At 51.1% G+C, this 12,706-nt stretch overlaps 1 protein-coding gene across 4 annotated transcripts in view; it reads left to right on the top strand.

Moving 5' to 3' along the window:
• Positions 1–12,706, top strand: part of DYNC1I1 (dynein cytoplasmic 1 intermediate chain 1) — a 1,447,115-nt gene that overhangs the window by 831,499 nt on the left and 602,910 nt on the right. The gene's annotated exons all lie outside the window — the stretch shown is intronic.

The following is a 12,706-nucleotide window of genomic DNA, read 5'->3' as shown; positions in this document are numbered from 1 at the left end:
CACCTCTGAGGCAAGGGTCGCAAAGACAGTGTCAGGTGTTGCAAAGGGCAAGCCAGTGGTCGCAACTGTGAATGATGTCTATGTGTGCCGCTGTTAACACGTCCCACCTCTGATGATTTAACTTACATGGGGATTCGTTTTATGCCAGTGAACCTTTTGACTCTGATTGGAGACACCTTAAGACGAGATATCTATTTAGTATTTCAATCAATAAATCAATACCCTCATCAATAGTCACAATAACCATCAATCAAATCAGTTAATGACATTGATAAGAATCGAAACACCTCATGACCTTTCAGCCATGAATAACCACACAAATTTAGTAAGATTTTTTGTATTTATTCCCCATTTGTTACACTCTACTAGTAAGTTTATTGGTCTCAATACCAGAAAACACATCAGCAATGTCATCTTGAGTAAGACTTTATCAAAGCAAAGATCATGAACATTAAAACAAAGCACGACGTTAACATGAGTTATCTTTAGTAGAGTACCATTAGCGCATTTATTCAACAAAGGAAAGATTTAGGCCCTCATTCTGACCCTGGCGGTCGGTGATAAAGCGGCGGCCAACCCGCCAACAGGCCGGCGGTCCAAAATATGCAATTCTGACCCTGGCGGGAACCGCCAACACAGCCCGCCGCATTAACACTCCGCCCGCCACGGCGGAACAAACAAACAGCGCGGCGGTCCCCGCCAACAGCCAGGCGGCAGACAATGTACCGCCCACCCTATCACGACCCACCAATCCGCCACCTTTTCCGGGGCGGGAGCACCGCCAATAAAAACACGGCGGAAACAGACTACGAACGGGAAAACGCTCACCTCCACATACTCCACGCGAGATTCCGGCAGTATGGAACCCGAGTTGCAGGTCATCCCCGCACTCCTATACCTGCTCCTGTACCAGGAGCACGCCCGGCGGCGCGGAAGACATCGGTGAGTACTGCACCTACGACACAGGGGAGGGAAAAGATTACCGGCACACACCCACCCACCCACACCCACTACAACACACACATCAATGCATTCCCACAGATCACTGTCACAACCCACAAACCCCCCCCTTCCGAAATAATGCAAAGACCAAAAGAAGAGATCTCAAACGGGCAGATATATTGAAAAATGGACAGCAGTAATCCAAATAAATAAATAAACTATGTACAAAATATATACAGCTACTAAATGTAGTCCAACCACTGTCCGTGGACCACAGGGGTCCTGAGCAAAGGGGCAAGGCCCAGTCCCACGACAAGAACTCCACGGAGAGAACACTGCAGGGGCATCAGAAAGAAAAAAGGACAGGCACCTCAGGGGGAAGGGAAGGGGGGGCACCTCAGCCACTTGAGTACACGACGCCAGATCCACGAGGGGACTCCATGTCCAAACAGTCCATACAGTGGGTGGCCTGCCCACTGGGCCATCCTGGGGAGAGCAAAGCCACAGTCCAAACAGTCCATACAGTGGGTGGCCTGCCCACTGGGCCATCCTGGGGAGAGCAAAGCCACAGTCCAAACAGTCCATAACAGACTCCACTGCCACTGGAGGAGGCATGTTGGCCAGAGGACATCCTGCAGCCCTGCCCGAGACAGATCCTGCCCTGCCACGTCTGCCAAAGGGCCAGCGGTTCCTGCCTGGAAGGGCCCAGTTCAGCGGTTCTTGCCTTGAAGGGCCCAGTTCAGCGGTTCTTGAGACGGCGTTCCCCAGCGGAGCGGTGCTGGAGACGGCGGGGCCCAGTTCAGTGGTTCTTGCCTTGAAGGGCCCAGTTCAGCGGTTCTTGAGACGGCGGTCCCCAGCGGAGCGGTGCTGGAGACGGTGGGGCCCAGTTCAGCGGTTCTTGCCTTGAAGGGCCCAGTTCAGCGGTTCTTGCCTTGAAGGGCCCAGTTCAGCGGTTCTTGAGACGGCGGTCCCCAGCGGAGCGGTGCTGGAGACGGCGGGCCCAGTTCAGCGGTTCTTGCCTTGAAGGGCCCAGTTCAGCGGTTCTTGAGACGGCGGTCCCCAGCGGAGCGGTGCTGGAGACGGCGGGGCCCAGTTCAGCGGTTCTTGCCTTGAAGGGCCCAGTTCAGCGGTTCTTGAGACGGCGGTCCCCAGCGGAGCGGTGCTGGAGACGGCGGGGCCCAGTTCAGCGGTTCTTGCCTTGAAGGGCCCAGTTCAGCGGTTCTTGCCTTGAAGGGCCCAGTTCAGCGGTTCTTGCCTTGAAGGGCCCAGTTCAGCGGTTCTTGAGACGGCGGTCCCCAGCGGAGCGGTGCTGGAGACGGCGGCCATTCTATGGCCAACTGCTCATTGCCTGGTGGTGCCCTCCTGGGCAGCGGGGATGGTGCTCCTTCAATGCCCTCCTGGCCAGCTGGGCTGGGTCCTCCCTGGGCAGCGGCTATGGGGGTGGTGGGCTCTCCCGGGGCAGCGGCTATGGGGGTTGCGGGCTCCTCCTGGGCAGCTGTGACGGGTCCTCCATGGGCAGCAGGCCTGCTGCCTGACTTCTCCGCCTTGCTGCCCTTGCCCTCCTTAGTCGGGAGTCTGTGGCCCTTTCCTCCCTTTGGAGCTGTGGCTGTTGACGGTGGCTGGCTAGTGTCCTGGGGGGATATCGAATCCGGGCTCCGGCGGCGGCCCTTCCGCCTTCTGCTCCTCTTCCCAGGGGGTGGGCTGGCTGTCCCCTTGCTGCTGGGCGAAGATCCAGACCTGCGGGCTGGTGGGCTCCAATACCCCTGCACCCTTGTCAAGGGGGCTGCAGGGCTTGTGGTGGCTGAGGTGCTCTTCTTACCCCGACGAGAAGGAGGGGGGGGCTCAGGGTCAGGAAAGAAGGTAGCAGTAGAGAGATAGATTTTCTTGGGACAATGGAGAGTGGTAGGTACAGTGGGTATGGGAGTGGAGGGAGAGGATGTGGTTGTAGGCGAGACAAGTTTGCTGTCTTTGGGTGCAGGTGCAGCAGCGGGAGGCTGTCGTGAGGTGGATGGCTGTTGGGTGGGTGGGTGGCTGCATTTGTGTGGTGTGGAAGAGGGGGTGACAGACACAGTGGGAGAGGACACAGGGGACGTGTAAATGGCAGTGGGGGTGGTGACTGCACGTGTGCGGACTGTACTGGAGGGTGTGCTGGTGATGGAAACACTGGCTGATGGTGAGGTGAATGAAGGTGTGAGTGTAGACGTCACAGGGAGGGAGGAGGGAGACGAGGAGGTGGGGGTCACAGAGGTGGTAGTGACTGTTGGCATGTCTGCATCGGAATGTTGCTTGTGTGAATGTCTGCGTGATCTGTGGTGCTTATGTTTGGATGAGCTGCTCTTGGGTGTTGAGGTGTGTGCAGGCTGGTCTGATGGTGTGGGTGGGACAGGCAGAGGAACAGGAGACTGGGAGGAGGGAGTTAGTAGAGGGAGGCAGGAGACAGGGACAATGGCTGCCGTCAGTGCTGAGGCCAGAGCCTGGAACGATCGCTGATGGGCAGCCTGACCCGAATGAATGCCCTCCAGGTACGCATTGCTGCGATGAACCTCCCTCTCCACCCCCTGGATGGCATTCAAAAGGGTAGTCTGCCCAACAATGAGCGTTCGGAGGAGGTCAATGACCTCCTCACTGAGGGCAGCGGGGGTAACAGGGGCAGGGCCTGAGGTGCCTGGGGCGAAGGAGATGCCCGGCTTCCTGGCAGAGCGGGCACGGGGCGAACGCTGAGGGGCTGCTGGGAGGGCGGAGATGGTGCACTGGGTGGCGGCTGTACCTGTAATGGCGGGGGGCACGGATGGTGCCACCCCCGCAAGGGAGCTCCCTTCCGAGGACGTGTCCGTGTCGCTGCAGGGTCCAGTCGTCCCCGTTGTGGAGCTCCCCTCGCCCTCCGTCTCACTGGTCCAGTCAGACTCTGTGGCATGGCCCTCCTGGGCCATGTGAGATGCAGCTCCCTCCTGCCCCGATGCCACTTCTCCTCCGCCTGATGATGCTGATGCACACAAGCACAGAAAGACAAACAAAAAGGGGGGGGGAGAGAGAAATAAAGATATTTTGAGTACATGGATCACCGGTACAGTTAGCGGACATGACAGACACAGATGCCCCCTGCACTAAGTTGCGCACTTGGGGTCCCCTACGCATTCCGTGGAACATGCCCTACACGCCTAGAGTTGACAACTGCACCCATGGATGACACCGCCCAGGGATGGCTGTACTGACACACTACTGAGGGTGGTGGCTGGGGACACAGGGGCTTACGGGGGTGCCCAGCCTACAGATATCGCCCTGGCCTAGGGGGACCCACAGCCCTCCTCCCCCACCCAGACACCTCCACTGCGCGACAACAGAGTAGACTATGCTTGTACTCACCCCCTTGTGTCTGCTGTGCTGCCCTCACGCGCCCATCCAAATCAGGGTAGGCCACCGCCAGGATCCGGAACATCAGGGGGGTCAGTTGACGGCAGGCACCCCGCCTACGTTGGGAGGCCATCCCCAGCAGAGACTCGGCGGTCTTCTTGGTCCCGCGGCGGATGTCCTCCCACCTCTTGCGGCAGTGGGTGCCCCGTCGATGGTGGACCCCCAGGGTCCGGACTTCCTTGGCGATGGCACGCCAAATCCCGATCTTCTCATGGGCGCGGACCTATGTGACACGTACAGGGAGGGAGAAATACCACGTTCAAGTTTGTCTGCATTTTCGTTGCCAGTGGCCCAACGCCCCCCATCCCCGCCAGGCCCCCCGCCAGGCCCCCCGCCAGGCCCAACATGCCCCCCATCCCCGCCAGGCCCCCCGCCAGGCCCAACATGCCCCCCATCCCCGCCAGGCCCCCCGCCAGGCCCCCCGCCAGGCCCAACATGCCCCCCATCCCCGCCAGGCCCCCCACCAGGCCCCCCGCCAGGCCCAACATGCCCCCCATCCCCGCCAGGCCCCCCGCCAGCCCCAACATGCCCCCCATCCCCACCAGGCCCCCCCGCCAGGCCCCCAAGCCAGCCAGTGGCCCCAAATCCATATTGAATTAAACTCACTTGTTGGTCTGGAGGACCGTAGAGTAGCGCATACTGGGGGAGGACCCCATCCACAAGTTTCTCCAACTCCTCTCCAGTGAAGGCAGGGGCCCTTTCCCCAGTCGCAGCAGCCATTGTCCCTTCCAGACCGAGGTCACAGCAACACTTGCAGTATAGGTCCTCTCCTGTGAAAGTTCAAGTCGCAAGTGGATAAGTAGATAGAAAATGGCGGTCACGTCCGCGGCGGTGCGTACCGCGGCGGTGCGTACCGCCACCACCGGCGCCCTTCGCCATTGGCTCCTGAAACCCATAGGCTTCAATGTTAACCAATGCGGCTTCGCGCCGCGGTCTTCGACCGCCGACCGCCGCAGTGTGCCACGCCAGCGCATTGACCTCACATCCCATTGTCACACTTCACAGGTCAGGCAGCCGCCATTTCGAGGGTCCACATGGCTCAATTTCAACTGCGTCACACAGGCCTAGGCCTTGCATAGCCACTCAGACACGCCATTCACTGCATAGAGAATCGTTTACTGTGCAAGCTGTGAGTACGTACCTGTGGGTTGCTTGACTGTGTGCTCCATGTTGTCCTTCCTAGGCACCGTCCGCTGGGTTTGGCGAGGAGACGGATGAATCCTCGCGTGTACCGACCGCTGGTGGACCTGTCGACAATGGAAGAACGCCACATTATCCTGACCTACCGGCTTGACCGTGCCACTATACATGAACTGTGTGCCCAGCTGGAGCCCGACCTGATGTCCCCCATCCGCCAACCCACAGGGATTCCCCCTCTGGTGCAGGTCCTGTCAGTACTCCATTTTTTGGCAAGTGGGTCATTTCAGACAACAGTGGGAATTGCTTCTGGGATGTCTCAGCCCATGTTTTCGAAGGTGTTATCCAGAGTGTTGTCTGCCCTAATGAAATACGTGAGGAGCTACATCATTTTCCCTGAGGTGGGCGAATTGGCTATAGTGAAGGGTGATTTCTACGCCCTTGGACATATTCCCAACGTCATTGGTGCCATTGATGGGACCCATGTGGCTTTGGTTCCCCCAAGAGACAGGGAGCAGGTGTACAGGAACAGAAAAAGTTACCATTCCATGAACATCGAGGTGGTGTGTTTGGCTGACCAGTACATCTCGCATGTAAATGCCAAATTCCCAGGGTCAGTGCATGACGCCTACATCCTGAGGAATAGCAGCATCCCTTACGTGATGGAACAGCTAGAGAGACACCGTGTATGGCTATTGGGGGACTCTGGGTACCCCAACCTTTCGTGGCTACTGACCCCAGTAAGGAATCCCCGGACCAGGGCAGAGGAACGGTACAATGAGGCCCATGGGCGTACTAGGAGGGTGATCGAACGCACCTTTGGCCTCCTAAAGGCCAGGTTTAGGTGCCTGCATATGACAGGTGGATCCCTAATGTACTCACCTAAGAAGGTGTGTCACATCATCGTGGCCTGCTGCATGCTTCACAACCTGGCTTTGCGCCGCCAGGTGCCTTTCCTGCAGGAGGATGGTCGAGACGGTGGTGTTGTGGCAGCTGTGGAACCTGTGGAGAGTGACGAGGAGGAAGACGACGGGGCTGAAACAGACAACAGGGACAGAATCATTGAACAGTACTTCCAATAGGACACAGGTAACAATTCAAACATAATTTAGTAAATGTGAACTACTCTCCTGCATCTCTGCTGCCTGTCTATTAAGAGTTATGTATTAAGGTTTTGCTAAATAAATCACTAGGCCTTAGTTAGCAAGGGTCTGGGCCTAGCTGCCTGGTCTCATATTAAATGTGTTTTTCCTAATGTGCAATGTGCTTCTGGCCGTCAGGATGCAGGATGTTCAAGACTTCCTCCTCCCATGTTGTAAATTGTGGGGGTTGAGGTGGGGGTCCTCCGCCAATCTTCTGCACGGCGATGTTGTGCCTGGATACCATGGAACGCACCTTCCCCCGTAGGTCGTTCCATCACTTCCTGATGTCTTCCCGATTTCTGGGGTGCTGTCCCACAGCGTTGACCCTGTCGACAATCCTCTGCCATAGCTCCGTCCTCCGGGCAATGCTGGTGTATTGGACCTGTGTGCCGAAGAGCTGGGGCTCTACCCGAACGATTTCCTCCACCATGACCCTGAGTTCTTCGTCTGAGAAGCGGGGGTGTCTTTGGGGTGCCATGGAGTGGTGTGTATGATGTGTGGGGTGGAGTATGTGTAGTTAAGTGTGTTGAGTGTGGTGGTGTGTGTTGTTTTGTGTGTGGATATTGTGTGGGTGATGGTGTAGTGTGCCTCTGTGTGATGGTATTCTGTGATCGCTGATGTGTCTCTCAGTGCTTCTTTCTGAATTTTTGGTCGTAGGGGTTTGTGGGTGATGTGGGTGTGTGTTTTATATTGTATTGTGTGTGTGGGAGTGGTGTGTGTATGTGTATCAGGTGTATGGAATTCAAATCGGCCAATGTGGCTGAGTTTTGTTCGTTTGTGTGTATTCTGACCGCGGCGGTGTGTACCGCCAATGGAAAACCGCGTTTGAAAGACCGCCGCGTGGATTCGTGGGTCGTAATGGCATGGGCGTATTTCTGTTGGCGTGACGGTGGAGGTTTGGTCACCTCCACTTTTCCGCCGACCGCTGGTCTGGCGGTCTGTTGTGGCTGTCGGATTTTCGGAGGTTTGGCTGCTGCGGGTCAGAATGACCGTGGCGGGTTACCGCGACCGCGGCGGAATTATGGAGGATTTCTGACCGGCGGTAGGCGCCTTTTACCGCCGAGGTCAGAATGACCACCTTAGTCATTTGTCTATTTGCATCCGTGTTAGTGAACTACTAACTATCCTCGAACTAGCATCAGCATGTTGGGCATCATGCAAAGCAATTTAGTAACACAAATTTTTTAAACGTCTAATTATGGTCACTATCAAAAGAGCAGTTGGTACCTAGAAAGAAAAGGCAAACAGACAGTTACACTTTTCATTATCATATAGTTGTCCTCCGTAATGGGTCAGCATACAGAGTCAGTCTTCGTAATCAGGACATCAGTAGATTCGCCATCAGCCAGGATAAGCAGCAAAGTCTCAGCAAGGTAGGGCAATAGGGTCTTCCCTCATAAGGAGGAGAAGTAAGTATTGGGCAAGGCAAGAAAGGTGAGGATGGTTTAAAGAATCAGACCGTAAAGTCTTAAGACAGGATATCAGCGTAAAGTGTCCCTATATAATGGCTCAGGAAAATGGCAAAGAATGGCTAGGTAATAGCACATAATGGCTGATTTCTCCTTGTGACATGTCGTCATATCGAATCCGGCTAACAAACTTCTAATTTCCAATTGGGCAATATTTGGTGCATCGTTATCTCTTTCCAATGATCCATCAATCACCTTATTAGAATTTTCACTTAAGACAGTTCTCATGTACTTTATTGGCTCCTGTAGTTGAAGTCTTCAATGGGTAGAATGTCAGGTAGGAAAAGTTACACTCGTCGCTTCAGTCAGTAGTTCCATTGTCCTTACCAGTTTAGGCAACCTTGCACCTGTTGCGAATTACACTGTTGCATTCGACAAGAATGCCTCCTTGAGCAAGTCAGGTCTCATGAGAAAGAATTTACTGCGGTTACACACACATCTCTAGCTTCTGGAAAAGTACAGTTTCATGTCCTTCAGCAAGACAGCACATTGCACGTTAGAAAAACACATTTAATATGAGACCAGGCAGCTAGGCCCAGACCTTGCTAACTAAGGCCTAGTGATTAATTTAGCAAAGCCTTAACATATAACTCTCAATGCTAATATAAAATCATACATTAGTACATTAAGAATTCATCATTAGTCAATTTCATTAATCATCGTATACATTGGTGGCCACTCCCCGTGGGCACATTTCAAACGCGTACATTAGTAACTCATTAATACATTTTCTAGGCAACTTCCTTATACATTATTGTACAAGCATTTCCATGTTAATATTGATTATAAAAGCTACACTCCAACACCGCCAGCAAATATTCAGCAGCCAAGTTCGGACTGGGACAGAAAATTGCCCATCAAAATAAAAGTGACCCCCAAGTCCCAATTGGGGTATCAGATTTTTTTCAAAGTGGTCCACAACCACGAATTGGGTAGTTAGAACTTGTATAGGCACGCGGTATAGTTGTTTTGCACGCTATTGGATTATTCATGTATATTTTTATGGGTATAGTAAGGAAATCAGCAGTACAAACCGGCCCACCAGACTATAACCAGGCCCACAAACCCCCAAAAAACACCCCAAACACTGACCTGTCAGATCAGCCCTTCTGGCACTGCCAGATTGTCGTATAGGCTGCTCTGATCCGGTCAACACCATTTGCCGCCTCAAATTCTAAAACATCAAAATCTAAGTCACCTGCGCCAATCACCAAGGCAGTGTGTTTTCTTGGGTATTATCTGGTAGGGTGAGAGAAGACTTTCGCGTATTGTCTTCTCCATTTCACACAGTGATTAACACAGACAACTGTGGGGGGCTGGAGGGGGCAGCAATGTTTAGAGGGCCCATTCAGAATATGGCATATGAATTTTTATGAGCTATGGGAGTCTCAGAGCCTCTCGCCAATTCTGCAGGGAGGGTCCATCATTTTGCGTATTATTACTGACTGTCAGCTTAGCAGGCTGTACCCCTGGGAACAAGGATATATGTTCTCACATATACTCAGCTGAAGGAGAGTATTGACTCGTACCCTTGCAGTGCCTCGCATGTACCTGGGCAAAAAGAGCCATGATTCCTACTAGTCCCCCCTGGTTGACTGTACAGACTTGTGTACACAGATGCAGGACAGTACATGAACTTGCATATGCCCAAAAATCAAGCCAGTAAAACACACCATCATCGTGCATTCCGACAGAGAATGCATAGCCACCTTTATATGGTAATAGTTCTCATCGGAGCTTTAAATAGGATGAAAAAACTGGAGGGTCTCTTAAAGGGGCATGACCGATGTAATTAACAGCACGGCTTACAAACAACTAAGATAAAGATATGTGCTTTCCTTAGTATGCCTCCCGACTGGTATTTTGTTGCTTCTGTCAATGCTTCAGCTCCGAAATGAGACTGTGAAAGAACTGTAACGAACCTCTGAAGTTACATCAAAGGCAGTGCATGGTGGTACTGCTGAGGAGCTATGATTTGTTTTCACTCCGTGGGTGAGAGCAATTATGTAGAGGCTGATGACGCAGAAAAAGAAGGTCCGACATATATTCATGTATACCGTGTGATCAATACATAATGAAGTGTGATTTTAATTAAAGAAATAATGAACAAGGGAAATTGTGCCCTCGGGGTAGTTCGCCATCATTATAAACGAGCTTTATTAATCACGAAGTATTAAAATTGTACTAATCCGTCATAATCGCAAATGTATGCCATGATTTCTTGTTTGAATACTGTTTTGCTTAGCTTAAATTTAGTACAGGCTTTGGCCTAATTGCTTGGTTTCAAATTCTAACTGCGTGATTTTTTTCCTTGAATTAATGAAATATATATTCTTGCTTGAAGTTGTATTTTTCCAGTAGAAATTGGCTGGTATACTTATCTCCAAGGTTTCGTGCTAGGCCGGTTACATCCCCTTTGATACAAGGTCAGTCTCTGCAGGTACGGACAATGAAGGTACAGATAGTAAAATAATTGGCAAACCATGATACAATTTGTGTTCCAAGGCTCCAAGGACAGTGTATGCGTAAATGGGCGCTAGTAAAAGACAATTTTTGATTGGACAATTTGAAGCCAACCTATGAACCCTCCAATGGAAGACCCTGCAGAATTTGGAATGTTTCTTACTTAAACCCACCAGACAAAGAGAAGTCAGCCATTTTTCCTCGATGCCAGTTTGAAGCCTGATGCCAGACTCCATTTTGGACGACACCCTGATGCCCTTTTCTCTATCTGAGAGAAAGAGACTTTAAGAATTCTCACCCTAGAGACTTTAACTTTGATTTGCCCCCGTCTTGCCCATGCAGTAACTTTGCCCCATTCTCCTTGCCGCTGCAAGGAAACTTGCCCTTAACTTTGCCCCTTTGAAATTTGCCCCATGCTGATCAACCGGTACCTGAAGGACGAAGACTTTTCTTGAATGCTGGTTGTATTTGGTAAATATGAAAGGATAAATGTATTATGCATTGTGTTTTTCCTTTTAGGTACCAACTGCTATTTTGATAGGGTCCTAGCTAGAAGTTTTCCAAATTTGTGTTGACTAAGTTAGTTTTGCATGAAGTCCCACATGCCAATGCTAATTAGAGGTTAGTCGAGGTATTCGTTCAATGTATCATGAAGAATTGAAATCTTGTTATGCTGACCAAATGTATGCAATTAGTCAAATACAGTTAGACACATTGGTGATTTGCATTGCTATAACAGAGTGTATCATTATCCAGATTTTACGTAGATTGCGTTTCTTCCGCCGTTATGGACAGCTAGTAATGTTCATATACATATATCAATTGGTCTTGAGACATATATATATCGTGCTAGCTTTGTTAATATAGGGAAATAAATTCACTAACTTTTAATAAGCTGGTGTGGTTATTCATGACTGAAAGGTCATGGTGCGCCGAAATACCAACTGTTATTGATTTCAGATGTGTTATACTGACCTATTAATTGAGTACTGATTACCGATTACAACAGTTATTGATTATTGATCTGAGTGACTCGACTATTGAGGATGAGGAGAGCCCGACTCGGTTAAAAGATTCACCGACCTCCAACGTGTCCAGGTACAGGTAATTTATAAGGGCTGGACGCGTTATCAGTAGATGGTAGCAGAGATTGATGGTTTCGCCCTTTGGGACCCCATCCGAACAATAGACAGAGTCAGGTTAGAATTTTCTTTGATAAAACAAGTTGGAGAGATGATGATGCCCTAAGTCCCCAATGACTTTCCCGGGATCTCGGAGCTTGCGAATGAGGAACATGGAGGTATGAGAATGGTCTCAGCATTTCTAGTGACGGTATGAGTGGAGTTAGGGTTTCGCGCTTGCACAGCTTATCGCCGCAGATTAATTGAGAAGTCTGTGAGGATTTAAGGAGTTAAAAGATATTAGAGGAGTGTTCCTCCAAAGATGTGAGAGTAGGGAAGTCGTCGAACTTCACGTGTGTGTAGTGCTTTGAGCAGAAAAATTGTCCATGTGGTTGTTGATGTTGAGACGGGCCCTGCGAGGTCAAGAGACTCCGGAGTATGCTGAAAAGTGTATGTGACACTTGTTTGATGTTGTGATCTGGTCGGTTTAATAGGTTGATCGGGCGTGGTCAACAAGTCGGTATGAATGTTGCAGAGTGAAAGAAAATTTCGACTTTGAGATTTGACGAATTCTAAAGTGCACTAGAATAGTTCATTGATCAGTTGAGAGTAAAGTTTGCGGGTCAAATTTTGCTTGCGAAAGTGGGAAACCGAGAAAGATGGAATGACTGCCGAGGCTAGTGAAAAATCCCTAAGGTTTCTGAAGCGATTGTATTACCTTTCCTGTAGTAAACCGACAGATCTCTTTTATTCTTTTGGTTAAGTGCTCGCGTTATATTGCAGAAATTAGTTTATGAGTGAAGCCGAATGAAAAGAGGACAAGCCGTGGAACTTTGTCAGCCGCAGTGTGTGAGTGTGACGTCACTAGGAGCCGCGCTGGGATAGGTCGGTTGGTGAGAAGGGTCGCGCACGGATTGGACGCAGTCCGTGAAGCGCAATTGGAAGGGGAAAGGCAAGCGAAGAGTATTCCGGGAATTAAAGTCACTTATTGATTACATATTTTACAAAAACAAAAGACGGA

This window comes from Pleurodeles waltl, chromosome 10 (assembly GCF_031143425.1).
Source record: "Pleurodeles waltl isolate 20211129_DDA chromosome 10, aPleWal1.hap1.20221129, whole genome shotgun sequence".
In the NCBI taxonomy this organism is placed as follows: Eukaryota; Metazoa; Chordata; class Amphibia; order Caudata; family Salamandridae; genus Pleurodeles; species Pleurodeles waltl.
This window is presented reverse-complemented; position numbering and strand designations above follow the sequence as displayed.